This window comes from Erinaceus europaeus, chromosome 7 (assembly GCF_950295315.1).
Source record: "Erinaceus europaeus chromosome 7, mEriEur2.1, whole genome shotgun sequence".
Lineage (NCBI taxonomy): Eukaryota > Metazoa > Chordata > Mammalia > Eulipotyphla > Erinaceidae > Erinaceus > Erinaceus europaeus.
Genome location: NC_080168.1, coordinates 3,446,259 through 3,464,480, shown reverse-complemented (window position 1 = coordinate 3,464,480; position 18,222 = coordinate 3,446,259). Strand labels below are relative to the sequence as shown.

At 39.0% G+C, this 18,222-nt stretch overlaps 2 long non-coding RNA genes across 2 annotated transcripts; one reads left to right on the top strand and one right to left on the bottom strand.

Moving 5' to 3' along the window:
• The first annotated feature begins 4,112 nt into the window (after positions 1-4,112).
• Positions 4,113-7,748, top strand: LOC132539243 (uncharacterized). Its single transcript, XR_009550510.1, has 3 exons — positions 4,113-4,233; positions 6,735-6,818; positions 7,553-7,748. It is a non-coding gene; the product is annotated as an uncharacterized LOC132539243 (long non-coding RNA).
• LOC132539244 (uncharacterized) lies at positions 5,956-15,023 on the bottom strand. Its single transcript, XR_009550511.1, has 3 exons — positions 14,809-15,023; positions 7,642-7,733; positions 5,956-6,292 (listed from the first exon to the last, which is right to left on the bottom strand). It is a non-coding gene; the product is annotated as an uncharacterized LOC132539244 (long non-coding RNA).
• Positions 15,024-18,222: the final 3,199 nt, after the last annotated feature.

Below are 18,222 nucleotides of genomic sequence, written 5' to 3'. Positions count from 1 at the left end.
GCATTATGCCATCATTAAAATGATATTTATCAAGGATCTGTAATTAAATGAGGAATGACTTAAAATGCTGGTGAAAATTAAGCAAGGTAGAAAAACTGCGTATTATGATTTAAACTCTAAAAAGTCAGAGAAGAAAAAGACTAGACAAAAGGATTACCGATGTTAACAGTAAAGGCTAGGAGATAACTTATCCTGTGGGGGATGCTTCTTACCATCCATGAAGACCCAGGTTTGAGCCCCCAAGCCACTGACTCTTTGAAAATCTAGGTAGTTATATAGAAACTGTATTTAGAACCTGTGAAAATATCATATATGAGAAAGGCCACAGTGAACCCATATCTATGACCTTAAGAGAAACATGGCAGCTTCCAGTGGAGGCCTCGGGGACCCAGTATTTTATGGAACTCTGATAGTGGGAATGGTGTGGAATTGTATCCTGTTATCTTTTTTTTTTGTAAATAAATATTAGATCATTAATTTTAAAAAAGAAAGGAAAGAAACAACAAATGTTGGGCAGGGTTCTAAGAAAAAGGCGTACTTATGCAATACTTGTGGGAATTTAAGTTGGTCTAACTCTTCTGAAAATTGGTCTGGGGATACAGGAAAAGCACTAGTCATGGACCTACACTAGGGCCCAGAAGTTGCTTTCGTGAAGATCTAAGCAAAGCAAACAAAACACCTATAAAATGAGATCTGTGTATGCCTATGTTTATAGCGGCACAATTTCTAATAACCAAAACATGTCTGCAAATCAGAATCATCTGATTTTATTTATTATTATTTTATTAGTCATTGATTTCTGTTTATTTTGCCACAAAGGTTGTAAGTGGTAAATTGGTGCTTACACAATGACTTCACCATTACTAGTAAAATATACTGAGACATCAAACAAGTGAATGATATCAATCATCTAAAATAACTGATAGAGATTAACAGCAACAACAACAGTCACAACAACAAAGGGGGGAGGGGCAAATAACTAATAGAGAGTTTACTAAAGAGATACATATGGACCACAGACGTAAGGAGAAATGTGCCACTATGCTGACATTTCGTATCACATCTGTAAGATAGATGTTCACAGGTTGATCCATACTCCCAGCCTGCCTCTCTCTTTCCCTAGTGGGGCAGGGCTCTGGGGAAGGCTGGTCAGCATCATGGTAGCATCTGGAACCTGGTGGCTGAAAAAAGAGTTAATATATAAAGCCAGACAAATTGTTGACTAATCATGAACCTAAAGGACTAATCATGAGCCTCTATGTTCCACCTAAGGAAGATGGGTCCTGATACTGGGGCAGCCTGGAATGTTCCTACTCATGACCACAGAATGTGAGCTCAGATCTACAGGGATGCAGAGGTCACATAGGCTCCTAAGCTGAATATGGGCCCCAGATCACATCAAATCAATGGGGTTTACAGTCAACCATATTTATACACCTTTCCCATATTTGGGAGCTACTCTCTTCCCTGATCCAGCTTTCTGATCCTTTTTCCACCCATGACATCATCTCTCCAGTTAATAATTTGGATCCACCTCATATCAGATGTCAGGCTCAGAAAAAAAATATATATATAGTCATGGACCATTTGGAACATAACTCAAATAGACCTACTAATTATCTACAAAATGGAGACCCCCCAACTCATTATTGGATAGCTTTATTTCTATATGGAATCTAGAGAACTGATACAGATGAACTTGAAAAAAAGAAAATAGAATCAAACTTTATATAAGACTTGTGAGAACTATGGTGGTTTTCATTGAGAAGATGGAAATGTAGGGGAATAGAAAGTTTGTGGTGGAAATAAAGACTGTAATATTACAGTTTTGTAACCTACTGTTAGTCACATTAAAAAATGGGAAAAATGGAGGGGAGAAGAGAGTAGAAACATCAGAAGTAAAGATGATATATCTATTTCAAATATATACCTGCTGACTATTATGTATTCAGTCATTTTTTTCTTTTGAAGTATTAATTTTATATTTATTTACTTATTTATTTTTTAAAAAGGAGAAATACAGAGAAAGGGAGATGATAGACAGATAGATGGATAGGTAGATAGATAGGCAGATAGATATAGATAAATACACGACAGATAGATATAGAGAGAGACTAGATCACTCATCAGCTTGGTTTACAGTGGTTCTGGGGAAAGATTAGACCTGGGATTTCTGGTACCTCACATATAATTGTCTTTTTGCAGAACCATGATTCCATCTTCCCACACCCCTCAAATTAAGTTATTTCAGTACTAAATACATATATGATATAATCCTTACTTTTTCATATACTCAATTTTGTCATTATTTATGAGTAACAAGATTTTCCCTTTTTTTTTAAAAAAAAAAAGAAAACTTCTGTTCACCTTTTAATTTATTTTGCTAAGTTCAGGGCCAGTGAAATAGTTCATTTGGATAGGTAGCTACTGTGCAAAGTGTACAACACAGATTTGAGCCCAGCCCCCACCACACTGAAGGAAGATGCAGCACTGCGGTGTTTCTCCGTTTCTCTCTCTCTCTCCTCTTCCTCCTCCTCCCCCTCCTTTCTTTGTCAGAAAAGGAAAAAGAAAAGGAATAAAAATCAATGAAAAGAAAAGAAAGAAGAGGAAAGTTCATTATATAGGGAAACATGTGACTTGAACGGCCTGAAGGCCCAATCTCTGGCTAGGAAGCTAAGGTGCAACAGACCTTTACCTGTTTTCGTACCACCTAGTAAATCACGCTCTGTCAATGCAACTTTGTTCTTAGGGTCTCTTCTCTAGAATATTGATGTGTCCAAAAGACAATACATCCATTACTGTGCTGGTTCATTTGGTAGTTTAACAAAACAAACTATAGACCTCTTAGAACTCATCCTTACCCTTCTGGAAAATTGCATCTATTTCAGTAGCTACAGCTGTCCTCTGTCTTTGTAACTCTTGTTGGCATTCAGCAAGGCGGCCATATTGTAGCTGCAAGCTATTACAACAACACACTGACTGCCAGATTTACAACTGTGTGCTTGTCATTTCCAGATGTAGTTTTACTAAGACGGTTGTGCAGGAAACATTGTGAGAAGCAGCTGATTTCCAGTAAAATATGCCTATAAACACGATGGTTTCTGGCAAGGGGTGGGGGACAGGTTTCTACCCAGATGACTAAGAAAATATAGTCTATTCTTTGTTCATATCTACCTTGAGGATTTAATTGTGATCTACAGGTTTGGTTTGGCTTTCTTTCACTTTCTGACATTAGAACAACCTATCTAGATCCCCATGTTCAATAAATAGTGTGCACACTGACATATATTGTCTGCCTATTGTTCTACTAACAGTTTAGCAATTTTTCCAACAGAAACTTAGTCTTAAGTACAAAAATAATCACTGTGAATATTTTGGAACATCTACAAGTGTCTGAGCAGCACTTGGACAGGTTAATTTGAAAGCAGAAAGCAAGACTTCCTGGGGGAAGTCATAGACTCATGAGTTCATGAATATTTCTTCTCAACCCATTGAACACCCTGTCGTATTCTTCCCTTAACACAAGCCTGCATGATTCAACAGGCATGTTTTGGCAGGAAACAAATGAGTACAGATGGGTGTGGGTGGCAGTTTCTTATTGTCCAAATTGGGTCCACCTTCATCCCTGGCTGCATCTAGACAGTTACCGACTCAAGACAGAAACTGGTTATGCCAGACCCACCCCTTAGCAAAGTTGAGAAGGGAATACAATCTTTTCCTGATTGCGTGCCTGTTACTCTCATTTCTCTTTGAAACCTACTTCTGTTCATTTGGGATTGACTCCAGTGACTCCAGTCTTCCTTGTATAGCAGTGTTCTCCATCCATTAGTATATCAAATTTAGTAACCCCAAGCTATATTTTCACCCTTCTCTCCTTCAGAATTTCCTCAGCTGTCTATCCATGCATCTATATTTCCACCCACCCATCCATATATATATATATATATATATATCCCTATTAATGAAAGTAATAAATGCTAATTGTATTGATGACATAGGAATAGGATTACACAGAATGAAATGCACAGGCATGACTCAAATAATTCATAATAATTCTCAATAATTCATTCAATTCATTGCCTTAATGGTTTGCTGTTGTTATAACCAGTTTCATTTCTCTGGATGAGAGAAATAGAGAGAGACAGAGATACCACATCTCCAAAGCTTCTGCTGAGGCCATGAGAACTGGAGCTTGAACTCAGGCTTCATGCAGTCAGGAATGTCTGGACCCAGGTGAGCTATCTTGCTGGCCTTCATTACCTTACATGTATAAATTGAAAATGTCTCTTTAAATGTTATTAGTAATTTAATAATGGCTTACAAGATTATTTGAGTATCCTTCCACACCATACCCACTACCAAATTTCTGTTCAACTCTCCCTCCCCTATAAAAGCTACCACTGCAGTTGTCACAAAGTCTAAAATTAGACAATATGACCTCTTCCTCCTCCTTTTCCTTCCTTCTCCTCCTCCTCCTCCTTCAAGCTCATGTGTTTGAATATTCATATAGTGTGAAACTGTTCAGTAGTTGTCAAACACTTTCTCACTGCTGAAGCATGTGCCTATAGAATGATCTTGTGATTGAGACATGAGAATGAGCAGGTAACATAAAAAATATAAAATTCTAGGTTGTTCTGCCAGCACAGACAGACATATATTTATTGCTATCGTTTCATGTGTTTTCTGTAGTTATAAAGATGCCATTAATGAAAATGGGGGAAGGACTACTACCTTAATCTAGATAAATAAATAAACCAGTTTATGACTATGACACATATGTGATCAAATAGATTGGAATGTCTTCTGAAATGCTTCCTATCACAGATGAGCGGTCCATAAAGTTGTTTGTCAGTGAACCCTGGATTCAGTCTTGGAGTACAGTCCAATTTCAATGCTCTTTGGTGATCCAGGATGGTGTTCCACAGAGACAAGGAGCCAAGGTCTGTAGAAGAAGCACACAAAAGTGGCGGGTCAGGGTAAGCATCCTCCGTGGTAGGGTGGGTTCCAGCCGTTAGTGAGTAGCCGCAATCTCTAGGATGTGACTAAGCAGCTCGGTGCCACGTAAACTCACCAAGAGTTATCAGCAAGATAACTAAGGAATGGGTTAGAACTCAAAGTGAAGGAAGTCAGGAGCTGGGCGGTAGCACCGTGGGTTAAGCACACATGACACGAAGCGTAAGGGCTGGCTTAAGGATCCCGGTTCGAGCCCCGGGCTCCCCACCTTCAGGAGGTCGCTCCGTAAGTGGTGAAGTAGGCCTGCAGGTGTCTATCTTTCTCTCCTCCTCTCTGTCTTCTTCTCCTCTCTCCATTTCACTCTGTCCTATCCAACAACGACAACAGCTGTGACAACAATAACAACTACAACAAGCACAACAACAAGGGCAGCAAAATGGGGAAAATAGCCTCCAGGAGCAGTGGATTCCTAGTGCAGGCAACCGAGCCCCGGCAATAACCCTGGAGGCAAAAAGAAAAAAAAATGAAAAAAGAAAAAAAAAATGAAGGAAGTCAAGTAGACACACGTAGTCCCAGTATTATACTAGCAGAGAAGTTCCCAAAGATAGTTTTAATTAATTTTAAAAAAATGAAGTGTGATATGGTGAACTTAATATTTCCATAGTGTGCATGGAGGGGTCCAGGTCAAAGCTCTGTGTAACTTACTGTGTGGCTCTCACAGGGAAACCTCCCTGCTGTGTGCTGCCCATCAGCTTCAGAGGAAAAACCTCCCTATGAGGTTTTAAAGGACATTGTTTTATAGGACATCACTGTCTCTGACCTTCTCCCAGACTAGATTGGAGAGTGAGAGAATTGTCTCAGTCCATAAGACAAATAATTATATAATTGAGGAAAGGATCCAAATTCATGGGGGAGTTTGCCAAAATTACATATATATATATATAGTGTGTGTGTGTGTGTGTGTGTGTGTGTGTGTGTGTGTGTGTCTCCAGTAAATGTGTTCAGTTTCCTGTTCCAGGTCATCCCCTGAATGGTTCCAAAGTTCCCTGTTCCACAGAGTTTTTGCTTTTCTCCCTCCCCTCCTTCTGAGGCTTGTGGGGGCCTGGCCTCCTGAACTGCAAAGCCGGCTTCCTGCCTCCTCCAGGCGTACCTGTTTATTTATTTTTTTTCAAGCTAGAGTCTAATTTTTCATGTCGCCATCTCTAGCTTCTTCTTGGTTAACAGTTTCCAAGCAATGGGACAGCAATGCAGAGCACAGGAAGATGAACCAATCAGCTTTGGAACTCAGAGCGCTGTTTTCAAGGCTTTGCTGAAGAAAAAGAATATCCATCTGGCAGAACTAATGAAATAAGAAGCATTACTATTAGACTTTTCATTTGCATTTCATAAGCCTCTAAAGTAAACTGAGGCAAATATACTGACTAGAGTTGGCAGTTACTATGGAGGCTTTACTGCCCTGTGGATTGCAGAGTGATTGACAGTGACATATCATAGTCAACATCATGGAAACTGAGCTTTGTCATTGGTTAATGGTAAGATGCTCTTCCCAAAACTAGGGAAGGAGTCAGTTATTTAGCAGACAATGCATAAACAACTTCTTTGTTTCTTCTCTTTTCCTAGAGCCAGATTCTCATTCAGGGAGCTTATGCCTGTATAGCTTAGTTATAAAACAGTGAATGATTCCAGAAGGGAAGGGTCATTAGGTCAGCATAAAGTCATAGAGGGGAGAAGGACAATGCCAGATGTAAATAAACAAATAAATAAATAAATCTAACCCACAGGTGCACTCTACAGTTGTTTCAACCAAGATTGCCTTCAGGATGTCAAAGCGAAAGGCTCATTATGAGTTATCTGCATGGACACAGGTAGGAGGAAAACAGAAAGGTGCATAAAAGGAAGGGAGGGAGGGAACCTAATGGGAGGATGAGGAAAGGGACAAACAAATGATGATTATGTTTTAAATATGTGGAGAAAAAAATACAACACAATTTGCAAGCTTTATTTTCATGTGTTCATGCTATTATTACACCACACAGGAGAGGTATTCAAAGCCTCCTAGTGAGTGGTTAGTTCACCTTAATGCATACAAATAAAATATCTCTTTCTCATAAAGAGGTGGAACATTTTATTAACTAGCATTTGGAGGGTGTTATTATTATTTTTTTATGACTAAGGTTTTATGGTCCTTATTTTCCTGGGAGACAGGAGAAGCAGTGACAAATGGTGCAGAGACTTGCCTTCTCTATTTACATGTCTCAAAAACAAGGCCAGGGCTCATGGGTGAGAAGCATAATAAGCTAAATTCTGGCTTTATCTATAAAGCTTAGAGGTCAATATGCTTTGCAGACCTGCCCCCTCTATTGTGATTAAAATAGCTCCAATTAACACAGGGACCTGTCTGAATCCATGACAACATTTGGTCACCGCAGGTCCTTAGAATTATAGAATTTGCACAAATCCTTAATGTAGTGCCAGTGCAAATGAAGTGCTATGCATAAAAATCAGTTATTAAAGATGACTTTGACAGAGTAGCAGAACTACCAAGAAAAAGTAGGACAAGAACTGAAAAATTCTCAAGTATTTTTTTTTTCTTTTTTAGAAAACAAAATAATGGATATATACCAAGAGTAAATTTGAAGATACTAGACTCTGGGACTTGAAGAATAGTTCATCTGGTAGAACACTTACTTTTCACTGGCTATGGCCTAGGCTTTTATTCCATCTCTGTATAGGAGTGCTCTGGTTCTGTTAGATATCTTATTTTCTCTTCATTTCTGTCTCTTCATTTGAATGAAGAATAGCCATGGAACAATGAGACTCACTAGTCCTTAGTAAAAAAATATAAATAAATAAATAAATAAATAATTTTGATAGTCACTTGAAATTCATCAATAAATATTATCTAAATTAATATATAGTGGTCATGGAACTGTATGTACATATAGACAAACCTTATAAATAATTGTTTTTCTTTCTAAGGCATTTTAAAAAAATTTTTAAAAGCACTACATATTCATATAATGAAAATATACTGAATTATTATTTTAGTAAATGCCATTTCCTTTCTTCCTTCCTTTCTTTCTTTCTTTCTTTCTTTGTTTCTTTCTTTCTTTCTTTCTTTCTTTCTTTCTTTCTTTCTTTCTTTCTTCCTTTTTTGTTGCCCTTGTTGTTTTATTGGTGTAGTTATTATTGTTGTTGTTATAGATGTCGTTATTAGATAGGACAGAGAGAAATGGAGAGAGGAGGGGAAGACAGAGAGGGGGAGAGAAAGACAGACACCTGCAGACCTGCTTCATGCCTGTGAATCGACCTGCAGGTGGGGAGCCAGGGGCTCTAACCGGCAGCCTTCTGCCTGTCCTTGCTTTTTGCGCCACTTGCGCTTAACCCGCTGTGCTACCACCCGCCTAGTAAATATCATTTTCTACACTTGATACAGAACTTCTGAAAACCCTGCACAACTTCAGCCTCTAAATATTCTAACAAAAGAAACTCTTGTCATTACACATAGAATAATCATATTCTAAATCTCTAAACTCTGTCGCTGAGTTACTTAGGTCAACAGAAACTACATCGATTTTCTACCTAAAAAAAAAAAAATCCTATTAAAAAAATAATGGAGACAGTTTTGTTCCCCTCCATCCAAATACAGAATCAGATGAAGAAGTGTGGTCACACTGAGTTGAAATGCCTGGTGTTCCACCTAGTAAATATAACATTTCATTTCACTGGTGATGGAATTATTTCAATTCGCCATGGCACTGCTTTTTTGAAACTATCTGTAGACCCATGTAGGTCAAGGGGAAGGAAAATTAAGGGTCATCCCAAGTTTATACCATACAGTGTTTTCATTTTCTATCAAGCTATCCAGCTAAGTTTATCCAGGCTCCCTGTTGGGCCAGCCGTTCCTCACCACCACACCCCTTCTTTCTCTTTAATTTTCAAAAAAAAAAAAGACTGCATATGACAGTCTCTGAATCCAACCAGCCTGAGCACAGATGGTAAAGATTACAACACACTGAGTATTGACCTTTAGAAGCTGCCTTTCTTCTCAAGGTTCTTGTCTTTTGACAGTTAGGCTGGCTTTTTTCAATTAATTTCATTACCCAGACTTGTTTTGCCTTTTATTTTTCCTCTGGCGAGTGTTCTTTACTACAAGTTTCTGTTCTGTTCTAAGGGGTTCAGTGACTAAACCATTACAAATACTTCGGTTCCACATCTCTGACAGCCTGTTATCAAGAAGCTAGAGAAAATGGAGATACTGTTTAAAGGCTGGCTTTTCTTTTTCAACAGGTACCCAAGCTAATAAATTTCAACCGGTTGCCCGAGATGAACAATGAATAGGGACCTGGGAGGAAGAGGTCAGGGACAGTAAGTAGGGGGCCTGCCATAAATAACAAGATGAGGGGCATTTATGGGCTAGCTAAATTGCCTTTATAATGCTACAAAGTGAGCCTCCTACTTTGATCATAAATAAGAAAGTTAAAACAATATAAACCAGGACACCCAAATTAAATGGAAGATACCATCGTACCATTCATGGATCCCAGAAGACTGTTTCAGGTCTTAAATGTTAAGAGATGTGGTTGGGAAATTTAGAAGAGAGATTAGGTTACAAATATTTTCTTTATCACTGAAATAAAGTAATAATACTATTAACCTGGCAAACTCACACATGTAGTAGGATTTTACGATCACGAAAATGTAATAGCAGGTACTATTTTACATCATAAAACTCAGGAGAGATATGAGAGTGTCTCCCTTTTTCCTTATGGGGAAGTTATTTGCCTTATTATTATTATTATTATTATTTTGTCTTCTGATAGAAAGTTTAGACCTATTACATTCTCAAGTTAAGAATCTGCTTCCTAGTATACTTTAAACAGTGATAATATCACTATAATAACATCTTAGCACTATAAAACATGGTTAAATAACAGCACTAAACCATTATCTCCTTTGTATTATTTTGTTCAAATAAATTAAAGTTCATCCATTGATTTGAGATTAAAAAAATTACCATTTTAATATGCACTTAAAATTTGGAATAATTTTAGAAAGCAATATAGTTAGACTTTTGATCTCAAATGAAGAAGTGATAAAAGTGTCATGTAAGATTTGCTTATATTTTACAATTTCATTAAAAGGGGATTAACTTTTCAGAGAAAATATGAGGGAAAAACTAATTAAAGTTGAGCAACTCAATAAATTTACCTTAGCAGTGTCACATAACATTTTGTGAGTGCAACAGAATCGTGGTGGCAAAGTGAATTGATCGCTCTAGGAAGTCTTAAAGCAAATATAGGCAAATCCATTTTTTTTTCTTATAAAAGTTGGAGAAACTGCTCTGATTTATCAGTCACTCAGGGAAGCAGTAGGAGAGAATAATTCAACTCCAACAGAAGGTGGAAAAAAAAAAAAAAAACAGAAATGTTTGCATTACCAGAGAAAAGTGAAAGCATTCTACAATTTCTTTTGACCATTTTACCCAAGACCACAAATCAGATTAATTCTTTTAAGTGCATTTTAGAATAGAACTGAAAACCAGCAGCTCTAGTGCAAGATATTTTAGAGATATAATATCAAGGGATTTTAGCTTTGTGTTGGATCTTAGCAATAAAGTCATCTTGTCAAACACATTCATTTTAGAATGAAAATGCCTTGTTCAACCAAGGACACAAAACCAGTTGGCAGAATTTAAATTGGAGGCCAGCTATCCATCTCTCTCTTGTGTTTCCTGCTAGAAGAATCTGTTGCATCTAGGGTTGTTACCTGTCTAACCCCTTCTGTCCTTTTTCTTAATATCTCTCTCTCTCTCTCTCTCTCTCTCTCTCTCTCTCTCTCTCTCTCTCTTAGCTCTGGCTTATGGTGGTGCAGGGGATTGAACCTGAGACTTTGGAGCCTCAGGCAAGAGTCTCTTTGCATAACCATTATGTTATCTACCCTCAGCCCCCTTGTTCTCTCTTATACATACCTACTTTTAGTCTCTTAAAACTTGGAATTCATAGTTCTAGAAAAACTGGTTTTACTCCCAAATTTTAGAAACAAATCTTGTTCATTCCAGACATCCAGTTCTGTGATGAGTTCACAGATAGAAAAATGTTTGAGGGGCCATGTGGTGGCGCACCTGGTTGAACACACATGCTACAATGCTCAATGGCCTGGGTTTGAGCCCCCAGTCCCCACCTGCAGGGGGAAAGCTTTGCAAGTGGTGAAGCAGTGCTGTGGGTGTCTCTCTGTCTCTTTCCCTCTCTGTCTCCCCCTTCCTCTTGACTTCTGGCAATCACTAGCCAATAAATAAAGAAAGAAAAGAAAAAAAGAAAAGAAAAATATTGGATAGAGGACAGTATGATTCTAGGAGCTGTCTGTTGGCTGTTGGAGAAAGTTTCCCAACTCTTGTAAGAGTCACAGAACAGATTTTTTTTTTCCATATCTGTAAGAGACAGGTCAAGAGAGAAATGGTAGAAAACCTCTTAAAACAGCATTCTGAAATAAACCTCAGTGTTAACATGCTGTACAACTATAAAAGGCGGACCTCCTTGCCATGTGCTGTCAATCAGCTATGAGAGGCAGACCTCCATGGCATATGTGCTGTTTGAAACAACTCTCTAAGGAAAAATCACAGTGTATGTTCAGTGAAGGACATTGCTAGTTAGGTGTCTCTGACCTTATCCCAGACTAGGTTAAGGGAAAAGACTGTGTGAAACCTATAAGACAGATAATTATAGAATTGGATGAAGGATCCAAATTCACGGGGAAGTTTGCCAATATTTTATATATCCCAATACATGTGGTGCTCAGCATTCCATTCCAGGCCATGCCCTGAACGGTTCCAAAATGACTTGTCAAGAGTGTTTTCAATATATATATATATAATATATTATTTATTAACAAGAAAGGAGCAGAGATAGAATGAACCAGACATCATTCTGGTACAGTCAAGAGTGTTTTCATTTCCCTCCTCCCTCACTGGACCCTCACGGGAGCTGGGCTCCCCCACCTATCTACCAATCAAAAGGAACTCTCTAAAGGAAACCCCGTAGCTGCTGGCCATCATTATGCTTAAATACGTCTTGATGACAGGGACAATATAAAGAAGAAGATAAAACTGAAAGAGGAGTACAGAAAGTGAGTTGGAATTTCGACTGAACAGCTGCTAAACCCTCTTAAATCTCTAGATTGTTTTCCATGGGGCATAAAGGGATACATTTCTTCACTGTATGGCCCTGTTGAAATTGAATTTCACATCCTGATACCAAAACATATTCACATATGTAGATTTCCTTTCTCTTCTCATGTTTTCTGAGTGCTAATCATAAAGGACAGCATATAGCCCGGGGGCTAGGCAAATTCTGGACTCTCAAGCATGAGGTCCTGAGTAAGGTCCCTGCTATGACATATTCAAGAGTGGGGTTCTTATCTTCTCTCTCTCTTTTTCATATATATATATATATATATATATATTTATAATAAATATATATTATATTATAATATATATTATATATCTTCATATATATATAATAAATAACTGGGAAAAAAACAGCTTCTACTTAAAATGTTAGATTTCCCCCCCTAAACATTCATAACAGATTAAAGAGAATTTAATTGCCAAAGATAATTATTTGCTAATTTATTTACTTAACTTGTCTGAGTCAAAAGCTTCACTTATTTGCCACTTCATGGACCCCAGGCCTCCTTTTATTCATTCAAAGAAAGAGAGATGATAAATACAGAGAGAGAGAAGGAAAGACCCCATAGCACCAGAGCTTCTCTGATGAGTCAGTGTTCTTCCGTGTTGCCAGACTTCAAATCTCACCTTGTTTTCCCTTTCTGTTTTTGGTCTGTCTTTCCACATTGCATGTGCCCCTATTGGGTGTGACACTGGTGGTGGAAATTGGTGGGGATCCACCCGCTGATGTCCCTCATATCGCTGTCAAGCCCCTTCCCGCCCTGGGTCCGAGGTGACCTCCAGCCCCTGCAAAAGTTTTGGGGGTCCCAGCACCAGACTCTTGTGGGGAAGCCCAGGAGCAAACCACCCCACAGAACTATGAAACAGGCGCTGGTGTTTCCATGCTGCTGGGCAGTCCAGGCATATTCCGAGCAGATCTTGTGCCCAATTCCTCGGTCCTACCCACGACCCATCCATCAGACCTATCTCTGGGCTTAGATTTCCCTCCTCAGCAATAGGCTCCAGGCCCCAATCAGATCAGATGTTTGAGGTGGGGGGGGGTAGTGGTGCACCGGGTTAAGCTCACATAGTCCAAACCATAAGGACCCGCAAAGATGCTCCAGGGCTGTCTACAGAGCCACTGGATCTGTCTGTTCTTATCTCCCGAAGAATTTTTATATATGTATTTTTAAATTTTTTTAAAAATTTTTTATTTAAGAAAGGATTAATGAACAAAAACATAAGGTAGGAGGGGTACAACTCCACACAATTCCCACCACCCAATCTCCATAACCCACCCCCTCCCATGATAGCTTTCCCATTCTCTAGCCCTCTGGGAGCATGGACCCAGGGTCATTGAGGGTTGCAGAAGGTAGAAGGTCTGGCTTCTGTAATTACTTCCCCGCTGAACATGGGCGTTGACTGGTCGGTCCATACTCCCAGTCTGTCTCTCTCTTTCCCTATTAAGGTGTGTCTCTGGGGAAGCTGAGCTCCAGGACACATTGGTGTGGTCTTCAATCCAGGGAAGCCTGGCCAGCATCCTGGTGGCATCTGGAACCTGGTGATTGAAAAGAGAGTTAACATATGAAGCCAAACAATTTGTTGAGCAATCATGGATCCCAAGCTTGGAATAGTGGAGAGGAAGTGTTAGGGAGGTACTCACTGCAAACTCTAGTGTACTTCTGCTTTCAGGTATATATTTTGCAGTAGTTTATGGATACGTGTGCACATAAGCTCTCTCTCACAGAAACTGGTGTATATCTAGGTTATGGGACTTTGTTAGAAAGTGAACTACCTAAGATGAAATTAGAGTGTACTATAAAAGGAAAGGTCTCACCCGAGTAATGAAGCTGAAGGGTTCCACACGTGAAGTCTCTGGACACAGTCTGAGGTGAAGCATGTTGAGGTGGCAATCGTTGCTTTGGTTAGGTTGTGATCGGCGGATGCAATATTATTTGGTATGGATTGGGAGACACATCTGGGAAAGTGGGCCCTATCCAAGGGTTCCAGGACTGGGGGAGTAGGGGCTCTATAGTGGAGATGTGAGGTTCCTGCTGTCTTAGGGTTCAAAAAGACAATTGATAGTTAATGTTATCATCACATTATTTGGTAATTGGGTTAACTTTGAAAAGTCCTTTTGTTATGGTTTGCTGTACAGTATCCAGTATCTTGTATATAGCTGTGCTATTGGATGCTTCTAATCTACTTGGTCTAGGCTTTTGAGAGAGTCTGCATATCAAATACACAGCCTATATATTAAAAAGATTCATTTTGTGTTTTGAGAAACTTTGAGACATACAATTGATTTTCCCCCTCTCATATTAATTAACTACTGATATATATGTCTACATTTTGCTAGGAGTGTACATAAACACCATTCCCACCACCAAAGGACTGTGAATAATTTTTTAATATTTATTTATTCCCTTTTGTTGCCCTTGTTTTATTGTTGTAGTTATTATCAATGTCATTGTTGTTGGATAGGACAGAGAGAAATGGAGAGAGGAGGGGAAGTCAGAGAGGAGGAGAGAAAGACAGACACCTGCAGACCTGCTTCACCACCTGTGAAGTGACTCCCCTGCAGGTGGGGTGCCGGGGGCTCAAACCGGGATCCTTTAGCCTGTCCTTGCGTTTGGCGCCACCTGCCCGACTCCCGAATTTTTATATTGTTATCAACCTCGTTCTTCTACCTTAAAGCACGGTGCTCCTCAAACATCATGTTTGGCTTTGGAGTATCTTTGTATATGCATACACATTTCTTTTGATAGTCATGAATATTGGCATGCCTAGGTTTTTTTTTTTTTATGTCATCTTAGCAAGTTTCACTTTTCAATAGTAAGACTGCAGATGGATTTCTTGCCTTTGCAGTTTCTCAGTAAAATTTTTGACCAGTGACCTAGGTTATTTAGACCTTTGCCGATCTGCTATATAGTTATTTTCCATCATCACTGCTAAGTGCCCCATGGTAAAATTCTAGAACATTCCACATGGCCATTATGCTGAAATACATTGCTACATGTCGATATAGTCAGCGGAGGAAATATTAAAGCATAATTGAATTTTTCAACAGTGACATTTTCATTAAGAAATGTTCTTGGACATTCAAGAGTTCAATATTTTTCTTTGTATGAATATACTTCCTCAGGATTTGGTTCAGAGATACAGTTAGGCCTGCTGCTGAAATAACATATCATTGTTTTCCCCTAAATAATATGTCATTGTTATCCTTTATGGCCCAGTATAATCTGTGTAAATATATTGATCAAGAGGTGGTGGTACATGTGGTTAAGCACACATATCACCATGCACAAGGACCCAGGTTCCAGCACCCACTCACCATCTGCATGCAGCCTGCAGGTGTTGGTCTGCTTCTAAATTCTGCTTCCAAGACCCCTTCTGTTGCATTGCTTGACACTGTGGTCTACACTGTGGTTTACACAATCATTGTTTACATTGGTTTAATCCCCACTGGTTTGCACACTTTTTCCTTCTCCCTACCCCTTATCCTACCTACATCCTCTTCCAACCTGACACTTCGGCCCCAGGAGATATGTAAGGACAGGATTGTGATTAGAGATAGGTCACACCGCATTCCCGCTCAACAAAGATTGAACTGCGTCCCACCCAGCCATGAGTCCATGGTCGTCTCTCTCACACCCGCGAAGCCAGCCCGGCATCTGGTGCCCCGAACTGGGACCAGCATGCAGGGATGCGTCACAATAGAGAAGCGAGTCTGGAGAAGTCTACTTTTCTTTCTTGGTTCTTTATCTCCCTGTCCTCTCTCAACTTCTCTCTCTGGTCAAATGAAAATAGAAAGGAAAAAAATGGTCACTGGGAGTGGTGGGTTTGTAATCCAACCCTGAGCCCCAGTAATGACTCTGGTGGCAATAAAACAAAATGTATTAATGAACACTTGTAAAATGGCAACAGGACAACACTGGTCATGAAGAAGGCATCACAAGATACTTTATAAAGTCACTGCAGAATGTTTGAGTGTCTGCGTTTCCTGGTTACATTTATCCATACCTAGCAGCAAATTCATTTTGACTATATCCTGGGATGTAGTAGCATTTTTCTACCTTATGCTCTTAGGGAGCTAAAACAAAGCACAATAAAACAAAAATAATAAATAAACAGAAAAAGCACCCTATTTTGTCAAGTTGGCTAAATATGACACTATTATGAAGAGATATTGTAGGACCACTGCATATGCTTTTAAATAACACATAAGCTCTATTCTCAGTCTTTAATGTCATGATTTCGACTTAAATTTTCCTTGGATTTCAAAGAAAGAAATCCATAAAGCTTTTGCATATCTATTGGTTCAGTGTCCTGCTCCCTAAATTTGTCCATGGGTTGATATCCATAGCTTTCTTCACAGTTAATGTTGCTTCTGACATCCTAGTCTTTCTCTTTGCACGTGGATCGATTGGTGCTCAAGGAGATATTGACAGGAAGGATCAATAAATTGCTAGTTACTTATCAGGGACATATTCTGTACACATCTGTCCAGAGTTGTAGAAGATGCTAGATTTATCAGATACATCCTATTTCTTATGGACTTTACAATGTTTTTAGGACTATATTTCATACTAAACACAGGAAAGAGACAAGATGCAAGAAGGATTTAAGCCAGGTAAAAAATACTGTATCCCAGGAAGTCAGGCAATAGCACAGAGGATTAAGCGCATGTGGCACCAAGCACAGGGACTGGAGTAAGGATCCAGGTTCGAGCCCCCAGCTCCTCACCTGCAGGGGCATCCCTTCACAAGTGGTGAAGCAGGTCTGCAGGTGTCTATCTTTCTCTCCCCTCCTCTCTCCATTTCTCTCTGTCCTATCCAACAACAACAACATCAATAATAACCACAACAATAAAAAACAAGAAGGGCAGCAAAAGGGAATAAATAAATATTTAAAAAAATTAAAAATATTGTATCCCTTTCCGATGACTTTCTGAAAATCTACAAAATAGTTCTTCTCTTATATGCATATAAATATATAGACAAATAATATGCACACATAATCATATGTCAATGTCTATAGGATTATATACATACCTATGAATGTTTGCAATATGTTTCTATTATAAATATTTGTCTATTATAAATCTATTATAAGGTAGAGAAACACCTGCAATGGAAATGTGTCCTCTGTATTTCTGCTAGGCTCTGAAGCTTCCACAAGTTATTCATGAAATAAGTTCAATACCTCCAAAATTTCCTCATCCCTAGTAACTAGAACAGAAATAGCCAAATATGAGTTTAATGATCCTACTCCGAATTTTGTGGTTAAGTGAAACACAGATGCAGAGACAGAAAAGTCACTTGTCCTGTTGCTAGTGGTTTTGGACAAGTGGAGTTTGTGTTAGTGACAGGACCCAGCAGATGTGACAGTGACATTAATTACTGTCTAGGCATCATTTAGAAGCAGTTGTCACCCCAGTCCCCACCTGCAGGGGAAAAGCTTCACAAGTGGTGAAGCAGGGCTGTAGATGTCTTTCTGTCTCTCCCTCTCTATCAACCTCCCCTCTCAATTTATGGCTGTCTCTATCCAAAAAACAAATAAATATTTAAAAAACCTCTAATAATAAATAAGATTACGATTTATAGTTCCACACCCCACTCACCACCAGAGTTCTGGATCTACATCACCCTCCTGCCTGTATATATGTTTCCTGTTTGTTTTTGTGCTATATAGTGTTTTGTGATTATCATGAATATTGTGTATGATTTATGATATATACGGGAATCTTTTTCAATTTGGCCTTGTTTCATCAGCACTGGCCTTTGTCCCTCTGTTTTGCTCTCCCTTTTCCTGTGTCTGATTTTCCCTATTGTTATTGTGTCACTGGTTCTATTATTTTATTTTTAATATTTATTTATTCCATTTTGTTGCCTTTTTTATTGTTGTAGTTATTATTGTTGTCATCCTTGTATAGGACAGACAGAAATGGAGAGAGGAGGGGAAGACAGAGGGGGAGAGAAAGATAGACACCTGCAGATCTGCTTCACGACCTGTGAAGTGACTTCCAGAGAACAAAGAATAGGAAAGCTGGGGGACCGGGTATTGGCACATCTGGTTAAGCACACACAATACAGTGCACA